This window comes from Sycon ciliatum, chromosome 8, assembly GCF_964019385.1.
Source record: "Sycon ciliatum chromosome 8, ocSycCili1.1, whole genome shotgun sequence".
Classification (NCBI taxonomy): Eukaryota; Metazoa; Porifera; class Calcarea; order Leucosolenida; family Sycettidae; genus Sycon; species Sycon ciliatum.
Window position 1 is genome coordinate 12,687,918 of NC_088650.1, and position 12,952 is coordinate 12,700,869.

The following is a 12,952-nucleotide window of genomic DNA, read 5'->3' on the forward strand; positions in this document are numbered from 1 at the left end:
GAGAGAGAGAGAGAGAGAGAGAGAGAGAGAGAGAGAGAGAGAGAGAGAGGTCTCCCCAATGAAAACCTTGAAAACGGTGTGTGTAGCGTAGGTTTGGCGCTTCCAAATAGGCACCCTTAGCACCCGGCTTACAACTCCAAATCAGAGGAATTACCCTCGGCACCTCACAACTCCAAATCAGAGGAATTACCCTCGGCACCTCACAACTCTAAATCAGAGGAATTACCCTCGGCACCTCTCCACTCCAAATCAGAGGAATTACCCTCGGCACCTCAAAACTCCAAATGAGAGGAATTACCCCCGGCACCTCACAACTCCAAATCAGAGGAATTACCCTCGGCACCCGCCTCTCAACTCCAAATCAGAGGAATTACACTCAGCACCTCACAACTCCAGAGGAATTACCCTCGGCACCCGACTTACAACTCCAAATCAGAGGAATTACCCTCGGCACCTAACAATTCTAAATCAGAGGAATTACCCTCGGCACCTCACAACTCCAAATAAGAGGAACTACCCTCGGCACCTCACAACTCCAAATCAGAGGAATTACCTTCGGCGTCTCTCAACTCCAAATCAGAGGAATTACCCTCGGCACCTCACAACTCCAAATCAGAGGAATTACTCTCGGCACCTCACAATTCTAAATCAGAGGAATTACCCTCGGCACCTCACAACTCCAAATCAGAGGAATTACCCTCGGCACCTCACAACTCCAAATCAGAGGAATTACCCTCGGCACCGGGCTCACAACTCCGGATCAGAGGATTTACCCTCGGCACCTCACAACTCCAAATCAGAGGAATTACCCTCGGCACCTCACAACTCCAAATCAGAAGAATTACCCTCGGCACCAGACTCACAACAAATCAGAGGAATTACCCTCGGCACCTCACAACTCCAAATCAGAGGAATTACCCTCGGCACCTCACAACTCCAAATCAGAGGAATTACCCTTTGGCCTTAGCACCTAACAACTCCAAATCAGAGGAATTACCCTCGGCACCTCACAATTTGAAATCAGAGGAATTACCCTCGGCACCTCACAACTCCAAATCAGAGGAATTACCCTCGGCACCCGGCTCTCAACTCCAAATCAGAGGATTTACCCTCGGCACCTCACAACTCCAAATCAAAGGAATTACCATCGGCACCTCACAACTCCAGAGGAATTACCCTCGGCACCCGACTTACAAGTCCAAATCAGAGGAATTACCCTGGGCACCTCACAATTCTAAAGCAGTGGAATTACCCTCGGCACCTCACAACTCCAAATCAGAGGAATTACCCTCGGCACCTCACAACTCCAAATCAGAGGAATTACCCTCGGCGCCTCTCAACTCCAAATCAGAGGAATTACCCTCGGCACCTCACAACTCCAAATCAGAGGAATTACCCTCGGCACCTCACAATTCTAAATCAGAGGAATTACCCTCGGCACCTCACAACTCCAAATCGGAGGAATTACCCTCGGCACCGGGCTCACAACTCCAGATCAGAGGAATTACCCTCGGCACCTCGCAACTTCAAATCAGAGGAATTACCCTCGGCACCTCTCAACTCCGAATCAGAGGAATTACCCTCGGCTACCAGCTTACAACTCCAAATCAGAAGAATTACCCTTTGGCCTTGGCACCTCACAACTCCAAATCAGAGGAATTACCCTCGGCACCTTACAACTCCAAATCAGAGGAATTACCCTCCGCACCCGGCTTACAACTCCAAATCAGAGGAAGTACCCTTGGCACCTCACAACTCCAAATCAGAGGAATTATCCTCGGCACCTCACAATTCCAAATCAAAGGAATTACCCTCGGCACCTCACAACTCCAAATCAGAGGAATAACCCTCGGCACCTCACAACTCCAAATCAGAGGAATTACCCTCGGCATCTCACAACTTCAAATCAGAGGAATTACCCTCGGCACCTCACAACTCCAAATCAGAGGAATTACCCTCGGCACCTTACAACTCCAAATGGGAGGAATTACCCTCGGCACCCGGCTTACAACTCCAAATCAGAGCAATTACCCTTGGCACCTCACAACTCCAAACCAGGGGAATTACCCTCGGCACCCCACAACTCCAAATCAGAGGAATTACCCTCGGCACCTCACAACTCCAAATCAGAGGAATTACCCTCGGCACCCGGCTCTTAAAGGGGCACTCCGGCTTCATTTTCGACGCGAGCTTTCGATGCCAAGACGAAGGTTGGTGAAAGAGAAGACCCCTCGAACAAGAACGAGTCTCCAGAAGCGATCGAGTCGAGCAGGAAGACGACTTTTGAATTTCGGCCGAGCGAGCGCTGATGACGTAATGAGGGATTAGCTTGCCAGTGGAAATGCATCTGCGCACATACATTTCACATACTTTTTGGCCAATTTTCAATCGAAGAGGAGGTTGTTTTCTATGTTCTCTCAACGTCGTGAGCGATCCCGTCTTCTATACCCTTCCAGGTACCCTGAAGGTCCTCCAGAGGAGAATTTATCTCCAGCAAAGCGTTGTTGATCCGCTAAATTCGTCTCGAGACATATTCACCCAGTGCAGTGCTGACAAATGTGGAATGTTGAATCTGTGATAATTGTCGACGATGGACAGAAAGGTTGATAGCCGCTGTCGCAGGGAAAGTGAAGCTGCTGGAAGTAACAACGGGGAGCTTGTTAGCATCACTTGATCAAAGCAGCTAGACGGAATCGGGGAGTACTGACTATTTGTCTCGCCCTCAGTTTAGTGAATTTTATAATCAGAAAATTTTTCGATCAGGATCCCTTCTACAAGATGTGTAGTACAGGTGATTTCTGAACTTGACGATACGGAGACCGACCAGTAGACCTACCAACAACGTGTACCTGCAGGAAATTCACCCAAGGCTATTGCTAATGCTATCCTCTTCAGTGGCTGTTGTTTTTTTAGTAAAAATATGTTCACTTCTCTCAACATATTCCTGCATGGCAGCAAGAAGGTGCGCTATGGAATTCAATGCCACAATCTTCGCCCAGCTGTGGATGAAGCATGGTCAAGTCATGGCAGTACATATACTTGAACCAGATGAGAAATTGAAGTTCATTTGTGATGTGAAGTTTGACAGCCCCAGTGACCGAGTCAAGCGTTGTCTTTTGCCGTGGCACAAATTGTTGAAGAATCCGAGATGTTCTTGGAATTATGCACATGGATACTACCAGAAATAATGGTGGCATGAACCATTGTGGAATGGGACAGCTCACGGAGAATACTGGAATAGCTCAAGTATCTCTAGGCGATTGTAAATCCTGTTCTGGCTGATAGCTTCGGCCTGCTGCGCCCGTCCATGTACAATGATGGGAACATGCATTTCTGTTTTCTACATATTTGCTATCTACTGTACTGTGGTATTACAGTTGCAGGTCCCTTATATAGAAATATGTTCCCCCCCCCCCCCCCCCACATACCCACATAAATATGAACTAACAATTTCACTGTTGGACTCGCCGGTGGCTAGAGAGCAAAGGATTAATTTATAGCAAAGAAAAGGACCAGGGAACTACAAGTTACGCTATAATGTCCACGAACTATTTCACTGTATTTGAAATAATTTTGTTTGATACCCTGAGAACTCTGAAACTTTGCAGCACTGTGGATTATATGTGGATACAACATTTATGGAAGGAACACATAGTTCAAATAATTATAGCACTGGATTGTTGAGATTGTGAGCACATTCCAATCAGTACTCTACATATTTATAAGCGGTGGCAATCGTTAGGAATAGGTCGTGAGTTGTCAGAGTGCTCTAGTATATGAGAGAATGTTTTGTTTGTCTAATCGACGGCTCGTTTGAAGCCAGAGTTGTTTGAACTTGCTTCAGTCGACTTGATTCTAGACAGTAGTCGAAGGAGTACTATGAAGTATACACCAGGCGTAGTCTGTAAGGTATCTCGTGAGAATTCTGTCGGTACACATCAGGTATCAGCTTGCAAAGATGGCTCCTCTCTGTTTCTTGAAAGCCTGTATAGTTGGACTGTGGCTCCAGCGATTCCCTTCTCAGAGCAGGTACCATACCCAATACGGTCAATGCATATTGGACAAACCTGTGTGCACAACAGAAATAGTGGAGAGAAATCTCTCAGCTCATGAACACATCAGTGAAGTTTGAACTGCCGTTGTTTGTGGCCATCAGTATAAACCTATCGACTATAAGAATAATGTGCAAAAAACCCTCTATAACTACAGCTGGGGCCATGGAATTATGAAGCATCTAACTTAGGGAACTGCCAATTCTGGTCGGAGTTGCGTTCGAGGCCTGCAATTCATGATGGCTATTGTATGTTGCATTGACCAGAGATCATATAAAACTTCCATGCCACATTGAAACACGCACTACTTTCGAGTACTTTGGTATCCCCCACCAAATGGGCATTCGTTCCCGGGGTGGCAGGCGTCACCATTCGTTATGCCTGGATCAGATTTCATTGACCCCAACTGTCATGAAGAATCATTTTTACTTCGACTGGATTTCAGTACAAGTTAGTTGTAGAACTGCAGAATAAATTTTGTTGTATTTGGGCAACCATTTCTCTGCAAACGCTCTATTTGGAAAAGAATTTTTTTAATAAAATACATGTCCAAATTCCACATTTAGTCATTTACCCAAATCGGAATACTTGATCACGTATTCAGTCCTACACGGAATGTTTAGAAAACGCCAGGGAATAGGAATTTGCTAACGAGAACTCCAGGCCAGGGTACTAGCATACGAACAAAACAAGATAAAAACTCACCAGTATACTTGTAGTAATTCATGTTGGTGTAATATTCACGATAAGCAACGAGGCACCCTCCGATTTGGTCAAGCTGCTTTGAAGTCTGGTTGTTCAGGTGATACAAACGGGCTCCCTGTTGTTACTTCCAGCAGCTTCACTCTCCCTGCGACAGCGGCTATCAGCCTCTCTCTCCATCGTCGACAATTATCACAGATTCAACATTCTACATTTATCAGCACTGCACTGGGTGAATATGTCTCGAGACGAATTTAGCGGATCAACAATGCTTTGATGGAGATAAATTCTCCTCTGGAGGACCTTCAGGGTACCTGGAAGGGTATAGAAGACGGGATCGCTTACGGCGTTGGGAGAACATAGCAAACAACCTCTTCTTCGATTGAAAATTGGCCAAAAAGTGTGTGAAATGTATGTGCGCAGATGCATTTCCACTGGCAAGCTAATCCCTCATTACGTCATCAGCGCTCGCTCGGCCGAAATTCAAAAGTCGTCTTCCTGCTCGACTCGATCGCTTCTGGAGACTCGTTCTTGTTCGAGGTGTCTTCTCTTTCACCTACCTTCGTCTTGGCATCGAAAACTCGGCGTCGAAAATGAAGCCGGAGTGCCCCTTTAACTCCAAAGCAGAGGAATTACCCCTCATAACTCCAGATCAAAGGAATTACCCTCGGCACCTCTCAACTCCAAATCAGAGGAATTACCCTCGGCACCTCACAACTCCAAATCAGAGGAATTACCCTCGGCAACTCACAACTCCAAATCAGAGGAATTACCCTCGGTACCCGGCTCCCAACTCCAAATCAGAGGAATTACCCTCGGCACCTCACAACTCCAAATCAGAGGAATTACCCTCGGCACCTCACAACTCCAGAGGAATTACCTTCGGCACCCGACTTACAACTCCAAATCAGAGGAATTACCCTCGGCACCTCACAATTCTAAATCAGAGGAATTACTCTCGGCACCTCACAACTCCAAATCACAGGAATTACCCTCGGCACCTCACAACTCCAAATCAGAGGAATTACCCTCGGCACCTCACAACTCCAAATCAGAGGAATTACCCTTGGCACCTCACAACTTCAAATCAGAGGAATTACCCTCGGCACCTCACAACTCCAAATCAGAGGAATTACCCTCGGCACCTCACAACTCCAAATCAGAGGAATTACCCTCGGCACCTCACAACTCCAAATCAGAGGAATTACCCTCGGCACCCGGCTCTCAACTCCAAAGCAGAGGAATTACCCTCGGCACCTCATAACTCCAGATCAAAGGAATTACCCTCGGCACCTCTCAACTCCAAATCAGAGGAATTACCCTCGGCACCTCACAACTCCAAATCAGAGGAATTACCCTCGGCCCCTCACAACTCCAAATCAGAGAAATTACCCTCGGCACCCGGCTCCCAACTCCAAATCAGAGGAATTACCCTCAGCACCTCACAACTCCAAATCAGAGGAATTACCCTCGGCACCTCACAACTCCAGAGGAATTACCCTCGGCACCCGACTTACAACTCCAAATCAGAGGAATTACCCTCGGCACCTCACAATTCTAAATCAGAGGAATTACTCTCGGCACCTCACAACTCCAAATCACAGGAATTACCCTCGGCACCTCACAACTCCAAATCAGAGGAATTACCCTCGGCACCTCACAACTCCAAATCAGAGGAATTACTCTTGGCACCTCACGACTCCAAATCAGAGGAATTACCCTCGGCACCTCACAACTCCAAGTCAGAGGAATTACCCTCGGCACCTCACAACTCCAAATCAGAGGAATTACCCTCGGCACCTCACAACACCAAATCAGAGGAAATATCTTCGGCACCTCAAAACTCCAAATCAGAGGAATTACCCTCGGCACCTCACAACTCCAAATCAGAGGAATTACCTTCGGCACCCAGCTTACAACTCCAAATCAGAGGAATTACCCTTTGGCCTTGGCACCTCACAACTCCAAATCAGAGGAATTACCCTCGGCACCTCACACCTCCAAATCAGAGGAATTACCCTCGGCACCTCACAATTCCAAATCAGAGGAATTACCCTCGGCACCCGGCTCTCCACTCCAAATCAGAGGAATTACCCTCGAAACCTCACAACTCCAAATCAGAGGAATTACCCTCGGCACCTCACAACTCCAAATCAGAGGAATTACCCTCGGCGCCTCTCAACTCTAAATCAGAGGAATAACCTTCGGCACCTCACAACTCCAAATCAGAGGAATTACCCTCGGCACCTCACAATTCTAAATCAGAGGAATTACCCTCGGCACCTCACAACTCTAAATCAGAGGAATTTTCCTCGGCAGCTCACACCTCCAAATCAGAGGAATTACCCTCGGCACGGGGCTCACAACTCCAGATCAGAGGAATTACCCTCGGCACCTCACAACTCCAAATCAGAGGAATTACCCTCGGCACCTCGCAACTCCAAATCAGAGGAATTACCCTCGGCACCAGACTCACAACTAGAAATCAGAGGAATTACCCTCGCCACCTCACAACTGCAAATCAGAGGAATTGCGCTCGGCACCTCACAACTCCAAATCAGAGGAATTACCCTCGGCACCCAGCTTACAACTCCAAATCAGAGGAATTACCCTCGGCACCTCACAACACCAAATCAGAGGAAATACCTTCGGCACCTCACAACTCCAAATCAGAGGAATTACCCTCGGCACCTCACAACTCCAAATCAGAGGAATTACCTTCGGCACCCAGCTTACAACTCCAAATCAGAGGAATTACCCTTTGGCCTTGGCACCTCACAACTCCAAATCAGAGGAATTACCCTCGGCACCTCACACCTCCAAATCAGAGGTTTTACCCTCGGCACCTCACAATTCCAAATCAGAGGAATTACCCTCGGCACCCGGCTCTCCACTCCAAATCAGAGGAATTACCCTCGAAACCTCACAACTCCAAATCAGAGGAATTACCCTCGGCACCTCACAACTCCAAATCAGAGGAATTACCCTCGGCGCCTCTCAACTCTAAATCAGAGGAATAACCTTCGGCACCTCACAACTCCAAATCAGAGGAATTACCCTCGGCACCTCACAATTCTAAATCAGAGGAATTACCCTCGGCACCTCACAACTCTAAATCAGAGGAATTTTCCTCGGCACCTCACACCTCCAAATCAGAGGAATTACCCTCGGCACGGGGCTCACAACTCCAGATCAGAGGAATTACCCTCGGCACCTCACAACTCCAAATCAGAGGAATTACCCTCGGCACCTCGCAACTCCAAATCAGAGGAATTACCCTCGGCACCAGACTCACAACTCGAAATCAGAGGAATTACCCTCGCCACCTCACAACTGCAAATCAGAGGAATTGCGCTCGGCACCTCACAACTCCAAATCAGAGGAATTACCCTCGGCACCCAGCTTACAACTCCAAATCAGAGGAATTACCCTCGGTACCTCACAATTCCAAATCAGAGGAATTACTCTCGGCACCTCACAACTCCAAATCAGAGGAATTACCCTCGCCATCTCACAACTCCAAAACAGAGGAATTACCCTCGGCACCTCACAACTCCAAATCACAGGAATTACCCTCGGCACCTCACAACTCCAAATCAGATGAATTACCCTCGGCACCTCAAAACTACAAATCAGAGGAATTACCCTCGGCACCCAGCTTACCACTCCAAATCAGAGAAATTGCCCTTTGGCCTTGGCACCTCACAACTCCAAATCAGAGGAATTACCCTCGGCACCTCACAACTCCAAATCAGAGGAATTATCCTCGGCACCTCACAACTCCAAATCAGAGGAATTACCCTCGGCACCCACTCCAACGCAGAGGAATTACCCTTGGCACCCGCCTCACAACTCCAAATCAGAGGAATTACTCTCGGCACCTCACAACACGAAATCAGAGGAATTACCCTCGGCACCTCACAATTCCAAATCAGAGGAATTACCCTCGGCACCTCACAACTCCAAATCAGAGGAATTACCCTGGGCGCCTCTCAACTCCAAACCAGAGGAATTACCCTTTGCACCTCACAACTCCAAATCAGAGGAATTACCCTTGGCACCTCACAATTCTAAATCAGAGGAATTACCCTCGGCACCTCACAACTCAAAATCAGAGGAATTACCCTCGGCACCTCACAACTCAAAATCAGAGGAAATACCCTCGGCACCTCACAACTCCAAATCAGAGGAATTACCCTCGGCACCCGGCTCACAACTCCAAATCAGAGGAATTACCCTCGGCACCCGCCTCACAACTCCAAATCAGAGGAATTACCCTCGGCACCTCTCAACTCCAAATCAGAGGAATTACCCTCGGCGCCTCTCAACTACAAATCAGAGGAATTACCCTCAGCACCTCACAACTCCAAATCAGAGGAATTACCCTCGGCACCTCACAATTCTTATACAGAGGAATTACCCTCAGCACCTCACAACTCCAAATCAGAGGAATTACCCTCGGCACCTCACAACACCAAATCAGAGGAAATACCTTCGGCACCTCACAACTCCAAATCAGAGGAATTACCCTCGGCACCTCACAACTCCAAATCAGAGGAATTACCTTCGGCACCCAGCTTACAACTCCAAATCAGAGGAAATACCCTTTGGCCTTGGCACCTCACAACTCCAAATCAGAGGAATTACCCTCGGCACCTCACACCTCCAAATCAGAGGAATTACCCTCGGCACCTCACAATTCCAAATCAGAGGAATTACCCTCGGCACCCGGCTCTCCACTCCAAATCAGAGGAATTACCCTCGAAACCTCACAACTCCAAATCAGAGGAATTACCCTCGGCACCTCACAACTCCAAATCAGAGGAATTACCCTCGGCGCCCCTCAACTCTAAATCAGAGGAATAACCTTCGGCACCTCACAACTCCAAATCAGAGGAATTACCCTCGGCACCTCACAATTCTAAATCAGAGGAATTACCCTCGGCACCTCACAACTCTAAATCAGAGGAATTTTCCTCGGCACCTCACACCTCCAAATCAGAGGAATTACCCTCGGCACGGGGCTCACAACTCCAGATCAGAGGAATTACCCTCGGCACCTCACAACTCCAAATCAGAGGAATTACCCTCGGCACCAGACTCACAACTCGAAATCAGAGGAATTACCCTCGCCATCTCACAACTGCAAATCAGAGGAATTCCGCTCGGCACCTCACAACTCCAAATCAGAGGAATTACCCTCGGCACCCAGCTTACAACTCCAAATCAGAGGCATTACCCTTGGCACCTCACAACTCCAAATCAGAGGAATTACCCTCGGCACCTCACAACTCCAAATCAGAGGAATTACCCTCGGCACCTCACAACTCCAAATCAGAGGAATTACTCTCGGCACCCGGCTCTCCACTCAAAATCAGAGGAATTACCCTCGGCACCTTATAACTCCAGATCACAGGAATTACACTCGGCACCTCTCAACTCCAAATCAGAGGAATTACCCTCGGCACCTCACAACTCCAAATCAGAGGAATTACCCTCGAAACCTCACAACTCCAAATCAGAGGAATTACCCTCGGCACCTCACAACTCCAAATCAGAGGAATTACCCTCGGCGCCCCTCAACTCTAAATCAGAGGAATAACCTTCGGCACCTCACAACTCCATATCAGAGGAATTACCCTCGGCACCTCACAATTCTAAATCAGAGGAATTACCCTCGGCACCTCACAACTCTAAATCAGAGGAATTTTCCTCGGCACCTCACACCTCCAAATCAGAGGAATTACCCTCGGCACGGGGCTCACAACTCCAGATCAGAGGAATTACCCTCGGCACCTCACAACTCCAAATCAGAGGAATTACCCTCGGCACCTCGCAACTCCAAATCAGAGGAATTACCCTCGGCACCAGACTCACAACTCGAAATCAGAGGAATTACCCTCGCCACCTCACAACTGCAAATCAGAGGAATTCCGCTCGGCACCTCACAACTCCAAATCAGAGGAATTACCCTCGGCACCCAGCTTACAACTCCAAATCAGAGGCATTACCCTTGGCACCTCACAACTCCAAATCAGAGGAATTACCCTCGGCACCTCACAACTCCAAATCAGAGGAATTACCCTCGGCACCTCACAACTCCAAATCAGAGGAATTACTCTCGGCACCCGGCTCTCCACTCAAAATCAGAGGAATTACCCTCGGCACCTTATAACTCCAGATCACAGGAATTACCCTCGGCACCTCTCAACTCCAAATCAGAGGAATTACCCTCGGCACCTCACAACTCCAAATCAGAGGAATTACCCTCGGCACCTCACAACTCCAAATCAGAGGAATTACCCTCGGCACCCGGCTCTAAACCAAATCCGAGGAATTACCCTCGGCACCTCACAACTCCAAATCAGAGGAATTACCCTCGGCACCTCACAACTCCAGAGGAATTACACTCGGCACCCGACTTACAACTCCAAATCAAAGGAATTACCCTTTGCGCCTCACAATTCTAAATCAGAGGAATTACTCTCGGCACCTCACAACTCCAAATCAGAGGAAATACCCTCGGCACCTCACAACTCCAAATCAGAGGAATAACCCTCGGCGCCTCTCAACTCCGAATCAGAGGAGTTACCCTCAGCACCTCACAACTCCAAATCAGAGGAATTACCCTCGGCCCCGGGCTCACAACTCCAGATCGGAGGAATTACCCTCGGAACCTCACAACTCCAAATCAGAGGAATTACCCTCGGCACCTGTCAACTCCAAATCAGAGGAATTACCCTCGGCACCAGACTCACAACTCCAAATCAGAGGAATTACCCTCGGCACCTCACAACTCCAAATCAGAGGAATTACCCTCGGCACCTCAAAACTCCAAATCAGAGGAATTACCCTCGGCACCCAGCTTACCACTCCAAATCAGAGAAATTGCCCTTTGGCCTTGGCACCTCACAACTCCAAATCAGAGGAATTACCCTCGGCACCTCACAACTCCAAATCAGAGGAATTAGCCTCGGCACCTGGCTTACATCTCCAAATCAGAGGAATTACCCTTGGCACCTCATAACTCCAAATCAGAGGAATTATCCTCGGCACCTCACAACTCCAAATCAGAGGAATTACCCTCGGCACCCGGCTCACAACTCCAACGCAGAGGAATTACCCTTCGCACCCGCCTCACAACTCCAAATCAGAGGAATTACTCTCGGCACCTCACAACACGAAATCAGAGGAATTACCCTCGGCACCTCACAATTCCAAATCAGAGGAATTACCCTCGGCACCTCACAACTCCAAATCAGAGGAATTACCCTGGGCGCCTCTCAACTCCAAACCAGAGGAATTACCCTTGGCACCTCACAACTCCAAATCAGAGGAATTACCCTTGGCACCTCACAATTCTAAATCAGAGGAATTACCCTCGGCACCTCACAACTCAAAATCAGAGGAATTACCCTCGGCACCTCACAACTCAAAATCAGAGGAATTACCCTCGGCACCTCACAACTCCAAATCAGAGGAATTACCCTCGGCACCCGGCTCACAACTCCAAATCAGAGGAATTACCCTCGGCACCCGCCTCACAACTCCAAATCAGAGGAATTACCCTCGGCACCTCACAACTCCTAATCAGAGGAATTACCCTCGGCAACTCTCAACTCCAAATCAGAGGAATTACCCTCGGCGCCTCTCAACTACAAATCAGAGGGATTACCCTCAGCACCTCACAACTCCAAATCAGAGGAATTACCCTCGGCACCTCACAATTCTTATACAGAGGAATTACCCTCAGCACCTCACAACTCCAAATCAGAGGAATTACCCTCGGCACCTCACAACTCCAAATCAGAGGAATTACCCTCGGCACCTGTCAACTCCAAATCAGAGGAATTACCCTCGGCACCAGACTCACAACTCCAAATCAGAGGAATTACCCTCGGCACCTCACAACTCCAAATCAGAGGAATTACCCTCGGCACCTCACAACTCCTAATCAGAGGAATTACCCTCGGCACCCAGCTTACAACTCCAAATCAGAGGAATTACCCTTTGGCCTTGGCACCTCACAACTCCAAATCAGAGGAATTATCCTCGGCACCTCACAACTCCAAATCAGAGGAATTATCCTCGGCACCCGGCTTACAACTCCAAATCAGAGGAATTTCCAGTGGCACCTCACAACTCCAAATCAGAGGAATTACCCTTGGCACCTCACAACTCCAAATCAGAGGAATTAC

At 48.3% G+C, this 12,952-nt stretch overlaps 1 long non-coding RNA gene across 1 annotated transcript; it reads right to left on the bottom strand.

Moving 5' to 3' along the window:
- Window positions 1-3,439: 3,439 nt before the first annotated feature.
- LOC135823488 (uncharacterized) lies at window positions 3,440-5,353 on the bottom strand. The gene is made up of 2 exons (XR_010554722.1): window positions 4,758-5,353; window positions 3,440-4,067 (listed from the first exon to the last, which is right to left on the bottom strand). It is a non-coding gene; the product is annotated as an uncharacterized LOC135823488 (long non-coding RNA).
- Window positions 5,354-12,952: the final 7,599 nt, after the last annotated feature.